Source organism: Gopherus flavomarginatus, chromosome 21, assembly GCF_025201925.1.
Source record: "Gopherus flavomarginatus isolate rGopFla2 chromosome 21, rGopFla2.mat.asm, whole genome shotgun sequence".
Taxonomy (NCBI): Eukaryota; Metazoa; Chordata; order Testudines; family Testudinidae; genus Gopherus; species Gopherus flavomarginatus.
The window spans coordinates 21467113-21491091 of NC_066637.1; positions in this window are offsets into that span (position 1 = coordinate 21467113).

The following is a 23979-nucleotide window of genomic DNA, read 5'->3' on the forward strand; positions in this document are numbered from 1 at the left end:
GGCCCTGCACCGATGTAGGTGCTCATTCCTCTAACCACTAACGTAGGGGCAGGAATCTGACTGGTCCTATGGTGAGCGGGGGAAGACACCAGCTTGAAACCTTGGCCTTTTAGGCAAGAACTGTCATAAACAAAGAGCTGGAAATCAGTTAAAAGCCGAGACTCTGACTGGAGGGCCAGAGATTGAGAGGCACTGACTGCAGCTGCAGCCAGCTCAGTACTGTGGGGACGTGACTGAGGCAAAGTGAGGTTTACCTAAACTTGCGAGGAAAGGCCAATGCACGGGGATGAGAATGAGTGTACAGACCCTTTGTTGTTTTAACCCATTTCCTCCCTGTTGTATTCCTCAGGATAAATAAATCGGACTTGGTTTGGAACAAGTTCTTTGTCCGGCACTGCACTTTCATACTGGTCATGGTCAGTCAGAGGGAAATCTAAGCAGGAGCCAAAACCCAGGTGGAGCTGATGAGTTACTAGGATAGCGAACAAGTGTTCTTTGACCTGGCAGCCCTGTGTGAAAGGGGGGATTGTGGGATTCCACCCTAAGAGAAGTACAGGCATGGACCCGTCATTTGGCACGGGGATTTAATGAGAGGTCAAAGACACAGCTTGTCCTCAAGTGTAACAACTGGTTATAAAATTATATAGCCCTAGTGTTTGCTTGCATGATCTCTGGCTGTAAATTTCCACCAAGGGAATAATATGCAACATGGCCCATTGTTTATCTTGGTCCTGCTTTTCCTGCCCTCTAATCAAACACACTCCCACCTTGATCAGATGTCAGGGCACAGAACAAACAGGAGGGACTCATCAGCATTCTCAAATGTGGAATAACTCAATCGATTCCCCTTTAACACTGTTCCTTTCCCAGAGTGTAGAATCATAGGGCCAGATTGTCGGCTGTGCCATTCCTGGAGCAGGGATTGGGTGGGGCTGGGAAAGATAGCCTTAAAACACCTTTGCACTTCGCCTCGTCTGGGACCTGCCCCCCCATGTAAATTGGAGAAATCTCAGAGTTATTCTAATTTATGGTCCCACGTGCTGCAAACCAGAGAACATCTAGAGTGCAGTGCATTCTGGCCACACCCCTCCTACGCAGCAGAGCAGCCCTTTCGCCAGTCAGCGAGGTATTCCCAGGACGTGTTATTGCCCTGGTTCAGATCCTCTGGATAGACAGTCACTAGGCCACTGTGTTGGGTCCCACATGCTGGGCCCCTGTGCTTTAAGCTTCCCTGAGTCTGAGCAGAATCCAGGCTCTGGATTCTTAGGCACACATTTGGATGCAGATTCTCTTTCTAGCACCCCGTTTGAAGAGCTAAGACCCCAGAGTTCAATTGCTTAGGTCCTGAAATCTCTTCTGGCTCCCCCAGACTCCCCAGTTGCTTAAGCAAACCCTCCCCCAGAGCTCCCGCCTGGGGGGCACTCTGGCTCTTGGTTCACTGCTTCAGGAACACACGCTAGGTGAAGCAAACAGATGCAGGCTTTGCAGAGAGTAACTATAAGTGATCACTAGTTTAGACAGCACAAGAGATATACAGATCCATACAAAATAAGAAACACCTGTACCCCCATTCACTGCATCTGCTTCCTCACCACTCTGAGCATTCTTAAGGGGTTGGTAAGAGTCAGGGAGCCCCACCCCTGCATATGACGTCTCCAAATCATGGAGTCTCTCTCTGACCTCTGCTGTCAGTTTCCTTCAGCTTGGCTGGGCCTGTAGACTTCCTCCTAAGTGCCTCCTTTTGTTTCCCCTTCTCTCTCCCTCCCTCCACGTTTTTAAAGGGATGGCCCACCACCTCAGCCTCTGAGGAAATTCCATTTCTCCAGAAACCCCTTCCTGCAGACCACCTGGTGTAACTGGATCCTTCCCGCTCAGGCATTCCCCATTCTCCTGCCAAAGCAGAGTCACTACAATATTCACGACTCCGTTTGTTTGTTCTGTAGCCTCTCCAGGCAGCAGGGTGTGTGGCAGGTGATAGGGCCCTGGTCAGCCCATGGCTGGTTAATACCCAGAGAGGGCTGCAGCTGGACACAGAGTTCATAAAATGCATCAGAATTCATAAGGTGTCATGTCCATAGAAAAATCATCATAGGACGCCATTTCCACCCATGCTGAGGCCTCTGCAGGCTGCCGTGTAAGTGAGCCGTAGGCCCTACGTCGGCAATCTCTTCTCACTGTGTCCCTCACCCATTCTCCTAACCCTCTTTGGACTCTTATACCACGGCCGCCCATCGTGTGGCATCCGAGCACCGTGTGCAATTAGGAAATTAACATTTCTGCAGCATTGCCAACCCCAAGAACTCAAAAATCAGGAGTGGACCCCCCCAACCCCCCTAGCTCATCAGACTGGCTTAAAATCAGGAGATCTGAAAAATACTTAATTCCAGGTTCTTTCCTTGCCTGTCTGTGGTGGAGCGCTGGGGGGGAGGAGCTGGGGTGTCAGGGTTTCAAGTTTTTCTCCACAACCAGCAGGGCTAGAAATGTTTTTCTTTATGAAGTGAAAGCTGGTATTTTCAGGTAATCAGATGACTCCAGGGGATGGCGCTATACATAGGTGCTAGAACGAGGGATGCTGGGGGCAGGGGGCTGCTGCACCCTCTGGCCTGAAGTGGTTTTCATTATATAGTTTATAGTTTGGTTCAATGGCTCTCAGCACCCCCACTATACACGTTGTTCCAGCATCCTTGGGGCTCTAAGGGATATCTTAAGAATTGGCTACATTGTTTCTGGACATTTTTGATCTTACCTAAAAGACAAGACAACCACAACTGGACAGATCACAGGCAGGAATGGTGCATCTGGCAGGGGATGTCTCCCTCCAGCCTCCACATCTCAAAGAAACTCCCAAGTCTCTGTCCCTTTTTGACCATGTGCTCCAGCTGGGCGATTCTAGAACCTCCTCCCAGCCAGGCTTCTGTGTAGAGAGTCCATTGTTACAGGGGCTGGGCTGGTAGCTGAGAGAGATGCAAAGCTGCTGGCACTAGATTGCTCTGCACTGGCTTCTGAGCCATCATCAGGTCATTCAGCTCCAGGCCAAACTCCTGCTATCGCAGGGAGGTTCCACCATGAGATGAAGGTCACAATCCAAATTGGAGTTCACAGCTGGGTACAGGCATATCCCGTTCTCTCACATCCTTATTCAAGCAAACTGTGGTATTTTGCAGACTGTGTTGAAACTGCAAGTTGTCATCTTGATAGTGTATATAGGGGTGGGAGGTAGGGGGTAGTTTGTGTCCTGCTTTCAGGCCAAGGGGCACTGTAGCAAAGCCTGCGGTCAGACCCAGCCTGGAAAGAACGATCCTTTAAAGCAGGGTGGGGTAAGTTGTGTCATGCTGCCTCAGGGAGCAGCCTGTTTTCTCTCTCCCTGTGTATTTGGGTTCTTATGCGTTCTGAATTCTATGAAATACAGTTGTGTTAGGTTGTAACCTTCCAGCAAGAGTATTTATGTGTTTATCTAACTTCTCGGTATGTATGTCATGAACACAGCATAAACTCCTCATTCTCTACTGCTTTGCCCCTCATAGAGAAAGAGGGAAAGGTCAGGGTGTGCTGGTGAAGGGAAGGGGAAATGCGGGGACAAGCGAGAGAGAGAGAGCAGGTCAGCTGGTAGAGAAAGAGGAGGCAAGGTATCCTGTGTAGCTTAAACCAGAGGGATGGGGAGAAGGCATGGGGGACCTGGTACATTCACTAGCACATATGCTACTAGCCTGGAGAAAAGGTGATCGGACCTGCAGTCCAAGTGCAGTCAGATGTTAGAGGGTTTCCCTTCACCCCCTCCCTGGTCCTTGTTATGCACACAGAAAGCAGAAGACCAGAAGTATGAAGTGCAGGCAATGCGATGTTTATTGGGGTTAGTTCCAAGCAAACATCTCTATAGCTCTACACACCAGCAGAGTCTGTTTCCCAGAGTTACGTTCCCAGCTCTGATGCTACAGAGCATTGCCTGTGTCCCTATTTCCCAGCTCCTCCATACCTGCAATGCACATGCCTCGTCACACACGTTACAACTTATGGTCATGTTCCGTTCTGGAGGGTTGTGAGTCTGGATTCTTCATCCCACCTCTTTTGTATTCCATGGGAGGGGTAAGCAGTGAGGTAGTGCCAGGCTTTTCTTTCACTTTTAGTGTGTCTTATGCCTCCCCCCCAACCACCTTGCCCCTCCTAATTGGTCACTTGACCTTGGCTTGAGAGAGGAGCCAGGCAGCCTTCCACTGTATGCTTCTATATAAACATTTTATAAAGATGATGTTTAAATAATAAAAAAATGGTACAGAGTTTAAGTGTAAATGTTTCTGGTTATAAGGGAATAATGTACAGATTATCAGGGGTGCGAAGTTCGGTTTAAGATCGGATCGTGCAAGGAATACATAATCTGCAATATCCCCAATTGGGGGTAAAAGGTTAATGGGTCAAAGTACAGACACTGAGATAAGAGGGTATGTTGTTCATATAATGGCTATATTCAGGTGTGGAGTATAGTGAGTGGATATGATGATGAGGATGGCTTGACCCTCATTTGGGTAGATTTAACGTTCAGTGAGTTTATGGTTCTAGTTCATATGGTCCAAAGTATAAAGTCTCTCGGTCCCTTTCTCGTAGTTGATGCAGGATGTTGCTCCGGTTCACGCCTCCTGGTACTATTGGTGGCCGGTGATGTGTTTGGTGTAGATGTCCCTGGACCATCGGATGGTTTCTGAGACCATGAGGTGCCTCATGAGCCGTGCATAGGATCGACCGATCCCGCAGGTCCATAGCACACACTCGTTGCAGGGGTCCCAGGCGCCCAGGGCTCCGGTGATCAAGGCGTCCATCTGCACCTCGTAGCCCTTCGCTCTCAGGGTGTTGGCCAAGGGAGCGTACTTTTCCAGCGTACAAGCTCAGGCTTCACAAAAGGCCAGGGTCCTGTTCTGGGCCTCATCGGTGATGATGACGTCAGGTTGCAGCTGGCTTTCGGTACCTGGGATGGCGCAGTTCATGGCGACCTCCCCCAGGGGCAGTGAGATGGCTTTCACCAGGAAGTTCTGGATGGCGTTGTGGCACAGCTGCCAGGCTCTGGAGTGGGGCTTGCAGCTGCACAGGATGTCGGGCAGGATCTCGTTGGAGTAGCTGCACTTCCTGCAGCGCTTGTCTTGGTTCTCGTGGCGGAAGGTTCTGTTGAGCAGGACGCAGTTGCGCTGGGCACGGTGGATGAACCACTAGTTGGCGAAATGGGTGAAGCCACCCCTGGAGAGGAAGTGGTTGCTGGCATCCCACTTGCTGGTCAGCTCGAAGACTTTGCCCTGGTCTGGTTTATGCTTCAGGGTTTCCACATACAGCACACTCCTACCATACCCTGTAACACTTTTAATTGTTCTTACCTGTTCCCATTATACTAACAAACCCGTCTGGCCAGGCAGAAGCAACAACACGTAGTGTCTTTGTCCTTCACACATGTTAATATAAGAGAGAAAAAATCAAACCCCAAATTCTATCTCAGGCTGACAAACAGGCCTAGATACTAACACTGGGGGCAACATGGAGTGTGAGCAGAGGGGAGTGCGGCTGGGAAGCACTGCAGGCCCAGGGGAAGGGGGACACCTGACCTGGCCTGACCCCATTCACTGCCCTGGGAAGGGCCAGCCCACGTGCCCTAGTGAGACCTCTTTCTTCCCGAGCCTGGGAGAGTGAGCAGCATGGGCTAAGTGCTGCTCTCCCTCAATCCAGCAGTGAAAACCTGAAGTAACTCCATCCCCACCAGGAGGGCTGACCGGGGTGGGGCAAGTGAGGCAATTTGCCCCAGGCCTCGGGCCCTGCAGGGGCCCCACAAGCCCTGGCCCGGTGGTGGTCCAGGTCTTCGGTGGCATTTCGGCGGCGGGGTGCCCTTCAGTCGCTCTGGGTCTTCGCCAGGTGAGTACAAGTGCTGCAGCTCCCCTGCTTTGCCCCAGGCCCCCTGAATCCTCTGCGGGGCCCTGCCCACCAGCTGTATGTGGGTGTAGCTGAGAGTGAGGTAAGGCCCTGGGAACACATGCAGTGACAATAACCTCACTCCCCTAGAAGTTCACTGCGGGGGAGGGATAGCTCAGTGGTTTGAGCATTGGCCTACTAAACCTAGGGTTGTGAGTTCAATCCTTGAGGGGGCCATTTAGGGATTTGGGGCAAAAATCTGTCTGGGGATTGGTCCTGCTTTGAGCAGGGGGTTGAACTAGATACCTCCTGAGGTCCCTTCCAACTCTGGTATTCTATGATTAACAGGGTGATGACCTGAGCTCCAGTGCATTGTTGGCTGGGGAGATCCATGGTCAGTTTTGCTCCCCTTGCCCAGACGAGTGACAGTGAGCAGCAGCAACCTGAACTCCACAGCCTTTTGCTGGGCCAGCAGCCCTTCCATCCTCCTGCCAAAGGGCCTGCATTTCATGAACAGCTCGTCACTCTGGGGCCTGCACCTGCCCATGTCAGCCCCATGTGCCATCAGCCACGGACACTTGGGGCCAGAGCATCATCGAGACTCGAGAAAGGAGCCTTTGTTCTCCCGTCATGCATAAGAATCCCAGCGCAGGTTGCATGGAGATGCACAGGGAGAGATTAAAATTAAAGGAGAAACAAAAGAAAGAGACATTTGAGAAGCACTCAGACCTCCCAGCAAGGCTGGCTCTCTCCCAGCAGGGAGGGTGGTAATTTTCCACTCCATGTTATGAGCAGGGAGTGAGGATCTACAAGTGCCCAAGGACAACCTCAGTGTTCCTCCAAAGCCAGTGCAGCTCTACCTGGGGACCCTTCCCACACACCGGTGAGGTTCCGATTATTACGGTTATTTCTGTTATGGCAGCACCTCGGGGCTGGATCCAGGCCCCGCTGGGCTAGGCACAGGTCCCTGCTATGGAGAGCTCACCCCAACACACAGGACCCTGCAGGGGGGTGAAGCAGGCAAACCAGGTGGGTGTGGGTTGGAAGAACAATAGCACAAAATGAGATTTGCAAGCAAATGTCTGGTGTGCAGGAGCTGTCCCGATGAGTCAGTGAGCAGGGGCGCCATTTAGAGGGGGCCAGCCCTCCGCCCACAAGTTTCGTACGGGAGGTCTAATCACCCTAGCCCCAGACTGAGCTCTTCACTGCAAGACAACTTGAGGGTGATATGTGATGAGTTCTGAAGCTGGGAGTGATTATAAACAGAGGCAGGGTGATTCCAGTAACAAAAGGCTTGTCATTTGAAATAAAGGATCATTAGATGATAATGAAAGCACTGGCAGGCACTCCCGTTAAACCATAGGAAACAAAGCGTAGGGACAAGTGGCGAGACTGGAGAGAGATAAATAGTGGTGTCCCCCAGGGTCCGTACTGGGCCTAGGACAGTTCAACATATTCATAAATGATCTGGAAAAAGGGGTAACAGTGAGGTGGCAAAATTTGCAGATGATACAAAATTACCCAAGATAGTTAATTTCCAGGCAGACTCAAAGAGCTACAAAAGGATCTCTCAGAACTGAGTGACTGGGCAACAAAATGGCAGATGAAATTCAATGTTGATAAATGCAAAGTGATGCATATTGGAAAACAGAATCCCAATTCTACTACTCCTGGGGGAATTCTGCGCCCCGGCAAGGGGGCAACCTTCTGCAGACTTCTTGGCTCCCCCAGAGAAAACTGGGGGGCAAAGAAATCTGTGGGGAACACATGCCCCCTTCCCTGGCAGCCCAGGAGCATCTGCTGGGAGCAGCGGGCAGCAGAGAGCAGATCACCGCGGGGGGATGAGGGAGGCTGGGCGTGTGTCTGTGGAGAGACGTTAAGAGGATGGGGCTGGGCACGTGTCTGTGTGCGAACCAGTGAGAGAGATTTAGGGCTTGTCTACACTGGCACTTAACAGCGCAGCAACTTTCTCGCACAGGGGTGTGAAAAAACACCTCCCTGAGCACTGCAAGTTTCAGCTGTAAAGCGCCAGTGTAGACAGTGCACCAGCGCTGGGAGCTGCACCCCTCATGGAGGTGGGTTTTTTAGAGCCTGCTCTCCCAGCACTCGGCCGCGACCACACAAGCCGCTCCTCGCTGTTGCACATCCTGGGCTTAGAGGCGTGGGGCTGTGTGAAGCAGGATCTGTCCCTGAGGCAGAACAGAACTGTAACAACTAATCAGGCAGGCTGCTAATGTTCCCATTGGTAGTGAATTGTTCCCACTCTTAGGGCATGGCTACACTTGCAAATGCAGAGCGCTGTGAGTTAAGCCCACCTTCAGAGAGCGCAGTAGGGAAAGCGCTGCAGTCTGTCCACACTGACAGCTGCCAGCGCACTGGCGTGGCCACATTAGCAGCTCTTGCAACAGCCACAGAGAGCAGTGCATTGTGGTAGCTACCCCAGCATGCGAGCGGATGGGGGGTGGGATGAGGTGGAGTGTGACAGGGAGTGTGTTGTGTGTATGTAGGGGGAGAAAGAGTGGGTTTTGGGGGGGGGGCTGAGAGCATGTCAGCATGCTGTCTTGTTAGTTCAGACAGCAGCAGATCCCTCCTCTCCCCACCTCTCTCTCTCACAGTATTCCACAGTAACAGCTTGCATGGCGGCTGTCAGAAACAGAACTTTGACAGGGCATTTCCACATTCCTACTGGAGTTCAAAACAATGACAAGAGTGGCCACTTGACTTAAGGGGATTATGGGACGTTTCCGGGGGCCATCAGAGTGCAGTAACGCAACACCTCGTTCACATTGATGCCCGGGTGTTGGAGCCAAGGTGCAGCAAAGGTTATTCCTCTCGCCGAGGTGGAGAACCAGCCGCGGAGTCAGAGCGCTCTGCAGGCCTCGTCATTGTGGCCAGGGAGTGAGCTAGGGCACCCGGGGCTCCTTTATTGTGCTGTAACTCGCAAGTGTAGCCAAGCCCTTAGTCAATTAAGGCTCCTTTACCTTGCCAGAGTGGTGTAAAGGACAGTAAGAGAATCCTCAGCTAGAAGGTCTCTGTGTTTTCTTGCTTTTTTTCCTGTGCCAGAGAGGCAGGATGGGGTTAGGTGACAGCTCAGATCTATTTTGCTTACCCATTAAAAAAAGAAATGCAGGGCAACGATTAGCAAAAGCATCTGACTTTCATATGTGAAAGGCTGAGCAATTTAAAGCAGCATTCTACATTACAGAACACCAAACACCAAAATAAAAGTAATGTAATTTAAATGAAAATCCAGTGTAATAACTGGAATGCAGGGTCTTGGTTACCAAGTATTTGTAACTTAACTTTCACGTTTTTAGGAAATGCTGAAGAGTTACTGTGATTTTTTTTCCTGTGTGTTAGTTTAAATAAATTACCAAAATAAGTGAAACCGGTGATTATATTGCATTATTTTGACAAATAAAATATGCAGAATTTTGGTGCAAAATTTTAGATTTTTTGGCACAGAATTCCCCCAGGAGTACTATTCATACAAAAATGAAAGGGTCTAAATTAGCTGAACCCACCAATAAAGAGATCTTGGAGTCATTGGAGATAGTTCTCTGGAAGCATCTGCTCAATCAAAAAAGCTAACAGAATATTGGGAATCATTAGGAAAGGGATAGATAATAAGATAGAAAATATCATATTGCCTCTCTATAAATCCATGGTGCACCCACCTCTTGAACACTGCATGCAGATGTAGTCGTCCCATCTCAAAAAAGATCTGTCTGACTTGGAAAAGGTACTGAGAAGGGCAACAGAAGTGATTAGGGTCTGGAACAGCTTCCATATGAGGAGAGATTAAAAAGACTGGGACTTTTCAGATTGGAAAAGAGACAACTAATGGGGGATAGGATAGAGGTCTATAAAATCATGGCTGATGTGGAAAAATTGAATAAGGAAGTGTTATTTACTCCTTCACATAACACAAGAGCCAGGGTCACCCAATTAAATTAATAGGCAGCAGATTTCAAATAAAGAAAAGAAGGTATTTCTTCACAGTCAGTCTGTGGAACTCTCTGCCAGGGGATGTTGTAAAGGACAAAACTATAACAGGGTTTCAGTAAGAACTAGATAAATGTATGGAGAATAGGTCCATCAGTGGCTATCAGACAGGTTGGGCAGGAATCCAACGCCATGTTCTCAGGTCCAGCTCCAGCCTTTTTGCTGCCCCAAGTGGCGAAGCAAGAAAAAAAAAAAGTTAAACCGCGATCAGCGGCACTTCGGCGGCAGCTCTGCTGTGCCACTTCATTCTTCGGCGGCAATTTGGCGGCAGGTCCTTCCCTCCAAGAGGGACCGAGGGACTCGCCGCCAAAGACCCGGACATGCCGCCCCTTTCCATTGGCCGCCCAAGCACCTGCTTCGTTCACTGGTGCCTGGAGCCGGCCCTGCATGTTCTGCATGTCCCTCACCTCTGTTTGCCAGCAGCTGGGAATAGGCGACAGGGGATGGATCACTCCATGACTGCCTGTTCTGTGCATTCCCTCTGAGACACCTGGTATTGGCCACTGTCGGAAGACAGGGTACTGGGCCTGATCCCGGATACCTTTGGTCTGACCCACTCTGGCCATTCTGATGCTCTTGACTTAGCCCCTTTTGAAATATTTCCCCTCCAGTCTTATTGCCAATGCTCCAGCGAGGGGGCTCCGATCTCTTGCTTCAGAAAAGAAGTTCACGGCTTGATGCATCTCACTGCCAGGATGTTTTTCATTCTAAATGTTCTCTTTTTTAATTCGTTCCTCCCCCCGGAGACCAGCCTCAGTAACTCCTCTCCAGTCTCGAGGCCTACACCTTGCCGATATTGGCAGCCTGTCCCCCTGTGCCTCTTTAGCCCAGCTAAGCAGATTTAGCTCATTTATCTTTCCACACAAGCCAGCCCCCTCCTGACCCTGGATTAGGTTTAGGTTTGTGGTCTGAACTCCCATGGTAACACAGGCTGATCACGTTGGTTCCCTTCCACCGTGGGGGCAATGCCACTGAAGTCAGTGGTGTTGCACCAGGGACGAATCTGGCCCAATGTTCAGAGCCACACTGGGGGATTCTGGCCTCACTCTCTGTGAGCCCTCTCCAGATAACCCCAAGCGTGCACTGCCATATTGTACTGCACGTAACTCCATGCTGAGACACCTGAATACATGGTTGGATCTCCACCAGGGCCGACGAGAGCGGGGGGGAAGCCGGTATAAATTACCGGGGCCCAGCGGTCTGGAAGGGAGCCCGGGGCCTGGGGCCTGGCTTCGTCGGCCCTCTTTAGCTGGTTTGCCCTTGGTGGGGGGCCTGAAAAATTGTTTTCACCGGGGCTCGAACCCGCTCTCAGTGGCCCTGATCTCCACAGGGGCTGTGCTGTGATCAGCGGGGTCCTACCAGAGCTGCACGCGGCCAGTAGCAGGTGCATTCCTTACAGCAGCTGCTTTTCTTCCCCAGGCTGCCTTTGCAACAGCTTGTGCCGTCAGTCACAGACCTAAGAAAACCAATTCCTTCCTACATCAGCAAGTCCTTGGGCTGGAGCGATAGCCACACACTGAGTTCAGTGGGTTGCTGGGTCACTGAGTGCAGAGCTCAGCTCTCAACTAGCTGGATTTAGCACAGCAAAACAATGCCACGTGGCACGCTCCCTGCCCAGCTAGCGGGGGCTCCTTAAGTGAAGGTATCTCCTTTTTGTGCATGGGGATTTCGGTTCAGGATGTTCTTTGCCCATTAGCACCACGTTAGCATAAACAGGATTCTCAGGAGCTGAGATCATCAGAGCCCCTCTGAAAGGGGCCATGCAGTAAGGTTAGCCTTGCCTAATGAGCGCCCCCAGTGACCCTGATGAACAAATACATGTTCCCTCCGCTGAAAGAAATACCAGAGCAGGACATTCTCCACTGGGAATACGGGTTAGTCATAATGATTTGTATGTGCTCTTCACAGGCATTGCTAGGCCAAGACATTTGCTGCAGGTTAACATTGGGTTCTTCCTAGATGTCCCTTTTGAACAGGGTCCCAGCTTAGGCCAGTTCTGAACAGATCATTAATGAGCCCAGCAGGTGGTTCACAGCGTTGTTTCTCTCTGCCAAAGGCCCCTTATAGGGACTTACATTCGGGGACCTAAGACTCTAGCTAGGTTCCTATATTGTGCCTATCAAGAGGGCACCTCCCATTATATTCTCTGGTGTTCCATGTCTCCCAGGAGGACCTGCAGGCCCCACTGAGGTCAGACCCCAGCGTGCTAGGTGCTGTACAAGCATAGAGAGAGAGCATCCCATCCAAACAGACACACAAAGGAAACAGCCTACAGAGCTGGACCTAGAACCCAAACCACTGACTCAGGCCAGAGCTTTAACTACAAGGCCGCCCTGCCTCCCCGAATGCCTATGAGTGCAAACACCCTTCTCTTGCACTTGCCCAAGTTATGAGTTGTTAGCCTAAAGGCCCCATGCTAACACTGTGGCGGTTCTCAGCAACTGCATATACCTCTGTGCCTAGGGCAGAGACAGCCTGACCTCCCAGAGATCTAGCGCCTTGGCATCGCTTCCACCTGGGCAGGTGGGGGTCAAATGCTACCACTTCGAGTTGTCAATGAATATTCCACTCTGGCTCAAAAAATCAAAGAGCGATTGGAACTAAAAGCCAGGGTTAAAGCAGGAAGATGAAAGGCTGGGCAGAGGGGTTAATAAATAACCCTGTGTGGCCAAGTCCTCTCCCGCTGCCAAAGCCCTCAGTACCAAGCTGCAGGCACTACCTGTGTTGCTGTGACTGAGTCAAAGGCCTTGCTGCAGATCTGAACCTAGATGAATATGACAGGCCCCGCCGGGAAGCAGCCGAGCGGGCACTGGACAGACTCTGAGGTGTTCTGGGCAGAGCGCTCACTGCTGACTCCTGAGAATATGTCTCTGAGGCAGTGATGTTTGAGTGCTGCTCCTGGCATGTGCCCCCCTCTGCTCTTCACCCACCCCAACATGCTCTGGGGGGTCCCACAGCTGCAGACTGGGAAGAGGACTCATCGTTTGTCAAAGTCAGGTGGGTCTCTCCTGCCACATAGCAAAGGCAAAAAGCAGAGAGGCACCCGATCGCCGGGAGTACCAATGGCCTCCTAAAGGGGGCCTGATTCCCAGCCCCAGAATACAGGTAAATCCCATTGGAGTCCGTGGGGAGCCAGCCACTAATGGGGTGGGAGAGTCAGATCCCTCTCCCTGATTCCTCTCCATTTGCTCTCCTCCCTTGTTGGTCAGTGCTGGAGTCTAGGCTGCAAGCCACATGTCACATGCTGACACAAGAGTGAGGGGGGATTTGATAGCAGCCTTCAACTCCCTGCAGGGGGTAGGGTGACCAGATGTTCCGATTTTATAGGGACAGTCCTGATATTTGGGGCTTTTTCTTATTTAGGCATCGATTACCCCCCACTCCCTGTCCTGATTTTTCACATTTGCCATCTGGTCATCCTAGAAGGTCAGAACCCCCTCCCACAGCCTAATTCCATCCCAGCGCCTGCACCCCTCACCCACTCCCACACCCCAACCCCCTGTCCCAGCCCTGATCTCCCCCTCTTGGAGCCCGCAGTCTGCACCCTCTACCCCACCTCAACCCCCTACCCCAGGCCCAAAGCCTCTTCTGCACACAAATTTCCTCCTGGAGCCTGCACCCCCCCAAACCCCAAACCTGTCATCCCTGGCCCCACCCCAGAGCCAGCCCCCGCCAGCTGGAGCCCTCACCCCCTCCTGCATCGCACCCCCCCAGCCCCAGCCCAGTGAAAGTGAGTGAGGAGAGAGGGGGGATGGAATGAGTGGGGGCGGGGCCTCAGAGAAGGGGTGGGGGAGGAGATGTGTGGTTTTGTGCAATTAGAGAGTTGGCAACCCTACCACATGGGGGGATCCAAAGCCCCACCCTGACATGCCCCTCCCCTTGGGGTGTCGGCCAGGCAGGCTGGAGGCTCCCTCCTGGTCCTTCCTGACCTGCAGCCAGTCTCTGACCAGGCCAGCCGTCTGCTGGCGCCATCTGCTGGCGAACAGGGCACTGTGTTGAACAGGCCACGGCTTCCCACTGTGCTTGGGACAGGAAATGAATGTTGGGAGTCTGCTGGCAAATGCCTCTCGCAGGGTGACCCTGTGAGCTGCTGGAGGAGCTGTGCTCCCTTGGACACAACAGCAGACTGGCTCCACCCGCCAGGCCTTCACAGCAACATCATTAGACATCTAGATGGGTGTTTGCAGGGGCGGCGAGTAGTATGGGCCTGTGGCGCCTGGGATCTATGAATATTTAGGGCCTGGGGGCCCGGCTCCACCAATGTTCGGGGCCAGATCTCTCCTCCGGCCCCGTCTGCTGCCCCCGCATGGCTCCCGGCACCTCCTGCTGCCCTGGAGGCCTTCAGCCGCTGCCACCACCACTGGCCGCGCAGCGGGACTGCCCGTGTGGGCAGTGTAGACGCACTTTATCGCTGGGGAGAGCTCTCCTAGCGATGAAAAGTAACTGCCCTGAATGAGGGGTGGCAGCTTGAAGGCCGGGAGCATGGCTCCTGGTGAGACAGTGCTGTCTATACTGGTGCTTTTCAGTGCTAAAACTTTTGGCGCTTGGGGGGGGGGGTGTTTTTTCACACCCCTGAATGACTAAAGTTTTAGCACTGAAAGTGGCAGTGTAGACACAGCCTAAGGTGACTTCCTGCCCACCTGCTCTGCAGCCCCAGGGGCATGGGGGGTGGGGGAGTCTCCACACTTTGCCCCCACCCCGAGCGCCAAGCTGCTGCCAGAGGGGTGTGTGGGTCACTTTTGGGAGCTGGTGCTGCCCGAGGTAAGTGCCGACCCCTGACCTCCTCCTGCACCCCACCCTGCCCCCCCTGAGCCCACACTCTACATCCAAAGTCCCTCCCAGAGCCTGACCCCTCACCCCTCCCACACACAAACTCCTCACAGAGCCCAAATCCCCTCCTGAACCCCAACCGTCTGCCCCCCCAAGGGCACACCCCGCACCCAAAGTCTCTTCCAGAGCCTGGCCCCTCACCCCTCCCACACACAAACTCCCTCACAGAGCCTTAGGTGGAGGAAGAGGGGGGACTTGGACCCATTCTGGGCACCATCAAAAATTATCCAAACCTGCTGCCTCTGGGTGTTTGCGATGACCAGGTGAACTGCGTGGTGAATTGCTTGCTGGCCAGGTGTAACAGTTGCAGATCTCTCGAGATATCTAGACAGGCTTATGTGCAGGGCTGGGGAGGAGCTGGTGGTCATGGTACATGTAGGTGCCAATGACATAAGAAAAAGTAGGCAAGAGATCTTGGAGGCCAAATTTAGGCTGCTAGGTAAGAGATTGAAATCCAGGACCTCCATGGTTGCATTCTCTGAGATGCTTCCAGTTCTACCTGCAGGGCCAATTAGACAGGCAGAACTGCAGTGTCTCAATGCCTGGATGAGATGATTGTATAGGGAGAAGGGGGTTAGATTTATTAGGAATTGGGGAACATTTTGGCAAAAGAGGAGCCTGTACAGGATGGGCTCCACCTAAACCAACACGGAACCACGTTTCTGGCATGTAAAATTAAAAAGGTCATAGAGGAGTTTTTAAACTAAATGTTAGGGGGAAACGGAGGAGCACGTGGTTCAGACAGAGACATCCCTTAGGGGAGTATCTAGTAATCAATTAATGGACATTCTCTGTATCCTAGTGAGAAGGAGAGGATTAAAATACAGGCAGGATCTGATGAGAAACAGTCAAATGAAAAAAAGTCCCATTCAATTACATTATGTGATGGCAGACAGCTGAAAAGTGACCAATTGTATAAGTGCTTATGTACAAATGCTAGAAGTCTAAATACTAAGATGGGTGAACTTGAATGCCTAGTATTAAAGGAGGATATTAATAAAATAGGCATCACAGAAACTTGGTGGAATGAGGATATTCAATGGGACATGGTAATACCAGGATACAAAATATAGCGGAAGGACAGAACAGGTCGTGCTGGTGGGGGAGTGGCACTATGTGAAACAAAGCAGAAAGTCAAATACCTGTGTAGTAAAAATCTTAAATAAACCAAATTGTACCATAGAATCTCTATAGATAGTAATTCCATGCTTGAATAATAAGAATATAGCAATAGGGATATACTACCGACCAGTTGACCAGGATGGTGATAGTGACTGTGAAATGCTGGGGGAGATTAGAGAGGCTATAAAGATAGAAAAGTTAATAATGGGGGATTTCAACTATCCCCCATATTGACTTGGTCCATGTCATCTCAGGACAGAATGCAGCGATAAAGTTTCTTGACATCATAAAATACTCCTTCTTGAAGCAGCTAATTCTGGAACCCACAAGGAGAGAGGCAATTCTTGATTTAGTCCTAAGTAGAACACAGGATCTGGTCCAAGAGGTGAGTATAGCTGAACTGCTTGGTAATAGCAACCATAATGCAATTAAATGTAACATCCCTGGTGGGGAGACACACCAAAGAAGCCCACCAAAGTAGCCTGTAACTTCAGAAAGGGGAACTACACAAAAATTAAGAAGTTAGTTCAACAGAAATTAAATGGTACAGTCCCAAAAGTGAAATGCCTGAAAGCTGCATGGAAACTTTTGAAAGACATCATTATAAAGGCTCAAATTAAATGTATACCCCAAATTAAAAAGCATAGTAAGAGAACCAAAAAAGTACCACCATGGCTAAACAGCAGAGTAAAAGAAGCAGTTACAGGCAAAAAGGCATCCTTTAAAAATTGGAAGTTACATTCTACTGAGGAAAATAGAAAGGAGCATAAATTTGGCAAGTCACGTGTAAAAGTATAATTAGGCAGACCAAAAAAGAGCAGCTAGCCAAATACTCAAAAACTAATAAAAAAAATATTTAAGTACTTCAGAAGCAGGAAGCCTGCTAAGCAATCAGTGGGGCCACTGGATGATCGAGATGCTAAAGAAGCACTCAAGGATGATAAGACGATTGCAGAGAAACTAAATGAATTCTTTGCATCGATCTTCATAGCTGAGGAATAAGGATGTGAGAGAGATTCCCAAACCCAAGCCATTCTTTTTAGATTACAAATCTGAGGAACTGTCCCAGATTGAGCTGTCATTAGAGGAGGTTTTGGAACAAATTGATAAATTAAACAGTAATAAGTCACTAGGATCAGATGGGATTCACCCAAGAGTTCTGAAGGAACTCAAATGTGAAATTGCAGAACTGCTAACTGCGGTATGTTACCTATCATTTAAATCAGTCTCTGTACCAGATGACTGGAGGATAGCTAGTGTGACAATTAAAAAAGGCTCTAAAGGCAATCCCAGCAATTAAAGGCCTGACTTCAGTACTGGGCAAACTGGTTGAAACTACAGTAAAGAACAGAATTACAGATGAACAAGATTTGTTGGGGATGAGTCAACATGGTTTTATTAAAGGGAAATCATGCCTCACCAATCTACTAGAATTCTCTGAGGGTGTCAACAAGCATGTGGACTAGGGAGATCCAGTGGATATAGTATGCTTTGACTTTCAGAAAGCCTTTGACAAGGTCCCTCACCAAAGGCTCTTCAGCAAAGTAAGCAGTAATGGCATAAGAGGGAAAGTCCTCAGCAACTGGTTAGAAGATAGGAAACAAAGGGTAGGAATAAATGGACCGTTTTCAGAATGAAGAATTAGATGGTGTCCCCCTGTGCTGTTCAATATATTCATAAATGATCTGGAAAAAGGGGTAACAGTGAGGCGGCAAAATTTGCAGATGATACAAAATTACTCAAGATAGTTCAGTCCAAAGCAGACTGTGAAGACTTACAAAGGGATCTCACAAAACTGGGTGACTGGGCAACAAAATGGCAGATGAAATTCAATGTAGATAAATGCAAAGTAATGCACATTGGAAAACATCATCCCAACTATATATGTAAAATGATGGGGTCTAAATTAACTGTTACCACTCAAGAAAGAGTTATTGTGGATAGTTCTCTGAAAACATCTGCTCAATGGACAGTGGCAGTCGAAAAAACCAATAGAATGTTATACATCATTAGGAAAGGGATAGATAATAAGACAGAAAATATCATATTGCCTCTGTAGAGATCCATAGTACGCCCACATCTTGAATACTGTGTGCAGATGTGGTTGCCCCATCCCATAAAAGATATATCAGAATTCCAAAAGGTACAGAAAAGGGCAACAAAAATTATTAGGGGTATGGAATAGCTTTTATATAGGAGAGATTAAAAAAGACTAAGACTTTTCATCTTGGAAAAGAGATGACTAATGTGATATGATAGGTCTATTAAATCTTGACAGGTGTGGAGAAAGTGAAGAGGGAAATGTTATTAACTCCTTCCCATAACACAAGAACAAGGGGTCACCCAATGAAATTAATAGGCAGCAGGTTTAAAACAAACAGAAGGAAATATTTCTTCATACAACACACAGTCATCCTGTGGACCTCGTTGCCAGGGGATGTTCTGAAGGCCAAAACTATAATGGGGTTCAAAACAGAACTAGATAAATTCATGGAGGATAGGTCCATCAATGGCTATTCACCAAGATGGACAGGGACACCACCCCATGCTCTGGGTGTCACTGTCCCAAGCCTCTGCCAGAAGCTGGTACTGAACAACAGAGGATGGATCACTCAATTGCCTGCTCTGTTCATTCCCTCTAAAGCACCTGACACCGGTCACTTTCGGAAGACAGGAGAGTGGGTAGATGGACCATTGGTCTGACCCAGTGTGGCCATTCCTGTGTAACACCCATGGGCCATGGCTGACACAGGACAGAGCATTAACAGCTCTTTCCCCACAATGACTGGGAGCCTGGGCTGGCCAGAGAAAAATCCCATTGGGAAACCTGTCTGGTGGGCAAAGGGGCTTCCCCACCAGTGAGAACTCCAGCAGAAATGCAAATCTATTTTAGCTCCTTCTATGGCTCCCTCTATTGGGACAGTCCCAATTTTATCAAAGCCCCCTGGCTCCCCAAAAGGTGGAGCCCAAGGTGGTTGCCCCGATTCGCCTGACCCAAGGGACAGCTCTGCCCGCTGGGCGAGGCACTTTGTGGCCCGTAACACAGCATTCGTGGTTTTACCCCATGCTGCGGGCCAGTATGATTGCATATGAGCTGGGGATTAATATGTCCATTGCACAGAGCACATCCCAAGTTCACATGATTCACCAAAGGAATCGGTGACAGGCAAGAGTGAAAACTGACCCCAGCTTTCCTGTGTCCTAGGCAGGGCCTGAGCCACACAACCATCCTGCAACTGGCCACAATGGAAAATGCTGTGGTGTTCACAGGGCTGGAACTCCTTCTCAGCAGCCTCTAAGTCCGTACTAATTTCCTTCACTACCTCCAGAGATCCTATCCACACAGAGCTTGTGGAAACATCACAAGCACAGATTTCCCTGAGAGGGGTCACATCCTCCACTGCACTCTAGCTACAGCCAACCGATGTATCCAAAGTCCCATGCTGTGAGTAAGGGTGGTAAGATTTTGCCTGAGAATTCCATCCTTTGGGGCATTGGGCTGGGGGGAGGGGGCAGGAGTGAGCTATGAAACTGCCGTCATCATCTCATCTCTGGATCTTTCAGCATCTAAAAACATGCCCCACTTACGGAGTTCAGAAGCCATTGGGTTCTCCAAGTAGCTGCTTAGAATTATAAAAGATTAGGGTTGGAAGAGACCTCAGGAGGTATCTAGTCCAACCCCCTGCTCAAAGCAGGACCAATCCCCAACTAAATCATCCCAGCCAGGGTTTTGTCAAGCCTGACCTTAAAAATCTCTAAGGAAGGAGATTCCCCCACCTCCCTAGGAAACCCGTTCCAGTGCTTCACCACCCTCCTAATGAAAAAGTTTTTCCTAATAGCCAACCTAAACCTCCCCCACTGCAACTTGAGACCATTGCTCCTTGTTCTGTCATCTGCCACCACTGAGAACAGTCTAAATCCATCCACTTTGGAACCCCCTTTCAGGTAGTTGAAGGCTGCTATCAAATCCCCCCTCATTCTTCTCTTCTGCAGACTAAATAACTCCAGTTCCCTCAGCCTCTCCTCGTAAGTCATGTGCCCCAGCCACCAAATCATTTTTGTTGCCCTCCGCTGGACTCTTTCCAGTTTTTCCACATCCTTCTTGTAGTGTGGGGCCCAAAACTGGACACAGTACTCCAGATGAGGCCTCACCAATGTCGAATAGAGGGGAATGATCACGTCCCTCGATCTGCTGCCAATGCCCCTACTTATATAGGCCAAAATGATGTTAGTCTTCTTGGCAATAAGGGCACACTGTTGACTGATATCCAGCTTCTCGTCCACTGTAACCCCTAGGTCCTTTTCTGCAGAACTGCTGCCTAGCCATTTGGTCCCTAGTTTGTAGCAGTGCATAGGATTCTTCCATCCTAAGTACAGGACTCTGCACTTGTCCTTGTGGAACCTCATCAGATTTCTTTTGGTCCAATCCTCTAATCTGTCTAGGTCCCTCAGTATCCTATCCCTACCCTCCAGCGTATCTACCACTTCTCCCAGTTTAGTGTCATCCGCAAACTTGCTGAGGGTGCAGTCCACGCCATCCTCCAGATCAGGGGTCGGCAACCTATGGCACGCTTGCCAAAGATGGCACACAAGTCGATTTTTAATGCCACGCTGGAGCCTGCCGGGACTCCAGTGTGCCATTAAACATCCTGCCAACGCGGCAAGCTGCAAGGTCCACGCTGCCTGGTCATAGCGTGGACAGAGCGCAGCAAGCCTCCGGCCCCTCCCCCGCTTTCCCCCCCTTCCCCTGGAGCCCTGCTGCCACACATGCAGCGCCCTGGGGGCAGGGGCTGCGTGCACCCGCGGGGCAACATTTGGCTCCATGGGGAGGGAAAACCGCTCCCCGCTCCCCGCTCATCCAGAGCCCTGCCGCCACGCGCAAGTGGGGAGCCGCATGGTAAGGAGTCTGGGGCTGGAGGGGGATTGAGTAAGGGGTGGGGGCAGTCAGGGGACAGGGAGCAGGGTCGGTTGGATGGGGGGGTAGGATCCCATGGGGGTGGTTAGGGGAGGGAGGTCTCTGGAGGGGGCAGTTAGGGAGCAGGAGAGGTGCATGGGGCATGGGAGTCCTGGGGTCTGTTGGTGGTGAGGGGTGGATAAGGGTCAGGGCAGTCAGGGGACAAGGAGGGTGCTGGAGGGCAGTTAGGGTGGGGGAGGTCTCTGGAGGGGGTGGTCAAGGGACAAGGAGCTGTGGGGGGTTGGATGAGTCAGGAGTTCTGGGGAGGGCTGTCAGGAGGTAGGGGTTTGGAGAGGGATTGGGGCAGGCAGGGAGCAGGGGGGTCGTATGGGTCCAGAGTTCTAGGGGTCCTGTCAGGGGGCGGGGAGCGGTTAGATAGACATGAGAGTCCAGGGGGTTCTGTCTGGGGGCGGGGGTGTGGATAAGGGTTGGGGCAGTCAGGGGATAGGTAGGGGGTAGGGTCCTAGGGGGGCAGTCAGGGGACAAGGGGCAGGGAGGCTTAGATAGGGGGTGGGGTCCCAGGAGAGGGTAGTCGGGACAAAGCGCAGGGGGGTTTGGGAGGGGCAGTCACTCAGCCCTCTGCCCTGAGCCCTAACCCCCCACACACACACACACACCCAGCCCTCTGCCCTGAGCCCTGCACCCCCACACAACCCAGGCCCCTGCCCTGAGCCCTGTACCACTCAGCCCTCTGACTCCTTCACCCCATGACCCCAGCCCTGACTCTTGCACCCCCCACATCTCCAGCCCCCCCAGATCCCATGCATTCTGCACATCCCCACCCCCACTGTGAGCACCAAATGGGAGCTCCTGCACCCTCACTCACATTCCCATCTGTACCCCTCACACCAAATGGGAGCTGCCCAGGTAAGTGCTTCACACCCAAACCTCCTGCCTGCCCCAACCCTGAGCTCCCTCTCTCATTCTAACTCCTGGCAGACCCTTCTCCCCCAGCCCTGTGCTCAGTGCACTCCCACCCTCAGCTCAGTGCAGAGAGAGGAAGAGAATGGGCCAGAACCAGGGAGAAGGTAGGTACCCACTGTATGTGGGCAGGGCCGGGACCCCAGACCGGCAGCGGGCTGAGCGGGTCCGGCAGCCAGGATTCTGGCTGGCAGGGGCTGGCAGATGGAACCCCTGAGCGGCAGTGGGCTGAGCAGCTCAGCCCACTGCTGGTGTGGTGTCCCGGCCGCCGGCCCTGCACAGCCCGCTGCCGGTCTGGGGTTCTGGCTGCCAGACCCTTCCCAGCTGGGGTCCCGGCCACCAGCCCCGCACAGCCCGCTGCCGGCCTAGGTGAACAGAACCGCAGACAAGCAGCGAGCTGAGCAGGCTGGCGGCGTAAGATTAACATTTTAATTTAATTTTAAATGAAGCTTCTTAAATATTTTGAAAACCTTGGTTAATTTACAATACAACACTAGTTTAGTTACATAATATATAGACTTGTAGAGAGACACCTTCTAAAAAACATTAAAATGTATTACCGGCACGCGAAACGTGAAATTAGAGTGAATAAATGAAGACTCGGTACACCACTTCTGAAAGGTTGCCGACCCCTGCTCCAGATCATTAATGAAGTTATTGAACAAAACTGGCCCCAAGAGCAGCCCTTGGGGCACTCCACTTGATACCGGCTGCCAACTAGATATGGAGCTGTTGATCACTACCCGTTGAGCCCGACAATCTAGCCAGCTTTCTATCCACCTTATAGTCCATTCATCCAGCCCATACTTCTTTAACTTGCCGGCAAGAATACAAGAATACTGTGGGAGACCGTATCAAAAGCTTTGCTAAAGTCAAGGAGTAACACATCCACTGCTTTCCCTTCATCCACAGAGCCAGTTATCTCCTCATAGAAGGCAATTAGGTTAGTCAGGCATGACTTGCCCTTGGTGAATCCATGCTGACTGTTCCTGATCACTTTCCTCTCCTCTAAGTGCTTCAGAATTGATTCCTTGAGGACCTGCTTCATGATTTTTCCAGGGACTGAGGTGAGGCTGATTGGCCTGTAGTTCCCCGGATCCTCCTTCTTCCCTTTTCTAAAGATGGGCACTACATTAGCCTTTTTCCAGTCATCCGGGACTTCCCCCAATCGCCATGAGTTTTCAAAGATAATGGCCAATGGCTCTGCAATCACATCCGCCAACTGCTTTAGCAACCTTGGATGCAGCGCATCCGGCCTCATGGACTTGTGCTCGTCCAGGTTTTCTAAATAGTCCTGAAACACTTCTTTCTCCACAGAGGGCTGGTCACCTTCTCCCCATACTGTGCTGCCCAGTGCAGCAGTCTGGGAGCTGACCTTGTTCGTGAAGACAGAGGCAAAAAAATAATTGAGTACATCAACTTTTTCCACATCCTCTGTCACTAGGTTGCCTCCCTTATTCAGTAAGGGGCCCACACTTTCCTTGACTTTCTTCTTGTTGCTAACATACCTGAAGAAACCCTTCTTGTTACTCTTACCATCTCTTGCTAGCTGCAACTCCAAGTGTGATTTGGCCTTCCTGATTTCACTCCTGCATGCCTGAGCAATAGTTTTATACTCCTCCCTGGTCATTTGTCCAACCTTCCACTTCCTGTAAGCTGCTTTTCTGTGTTTAAGATCAGCGAGGATTTCACTTTTAAGCCAAGCCGGTCGCCTGCCCTATTTACTGTCCTTTCCCGTTACTGAGGAGATGCACACACTGTGCTTTCCCCTCCTAGAGACTGTGAGACCAGTAATATGAGACCAGGGGAAATGACACTGACAAAATAAAATTAGGTTAAAGTTCTGAGTAAGAGACTGGGTCTCTTCTGCAGCAGCTCAGCTACCCCTCTTGCGTTCCACAGCCCCGCAAATGTCTGACCTCACACTCTAGGCTGAGCTTTTGATAATCGGATACGTAGCAGTGTAGGGCCTGCTTTGTGCTTGTCTCCAATAGAAGGCTAGATTTCAATAAGAGCTCAGCATCCCCCAGATTCCCATCCTGCTGAGTTCTTTGGAAAATTCTGACCTGCGTGTCACTTCCATAAGTGCACTGTGGGTATGAAGGTGGACTCCTCCACTCAGTCATTCTACACCTGCCCAGCCTGAGTGTCAGTGACAACCCCGTATGCAATGCAGAGCAGCATCGGACCCACTAGGTATATGTGAAGGGCTTCAAAGAACAGTTTCAAAGCTACAGGAACGCCAGAGCAGAGCATGAAATCCC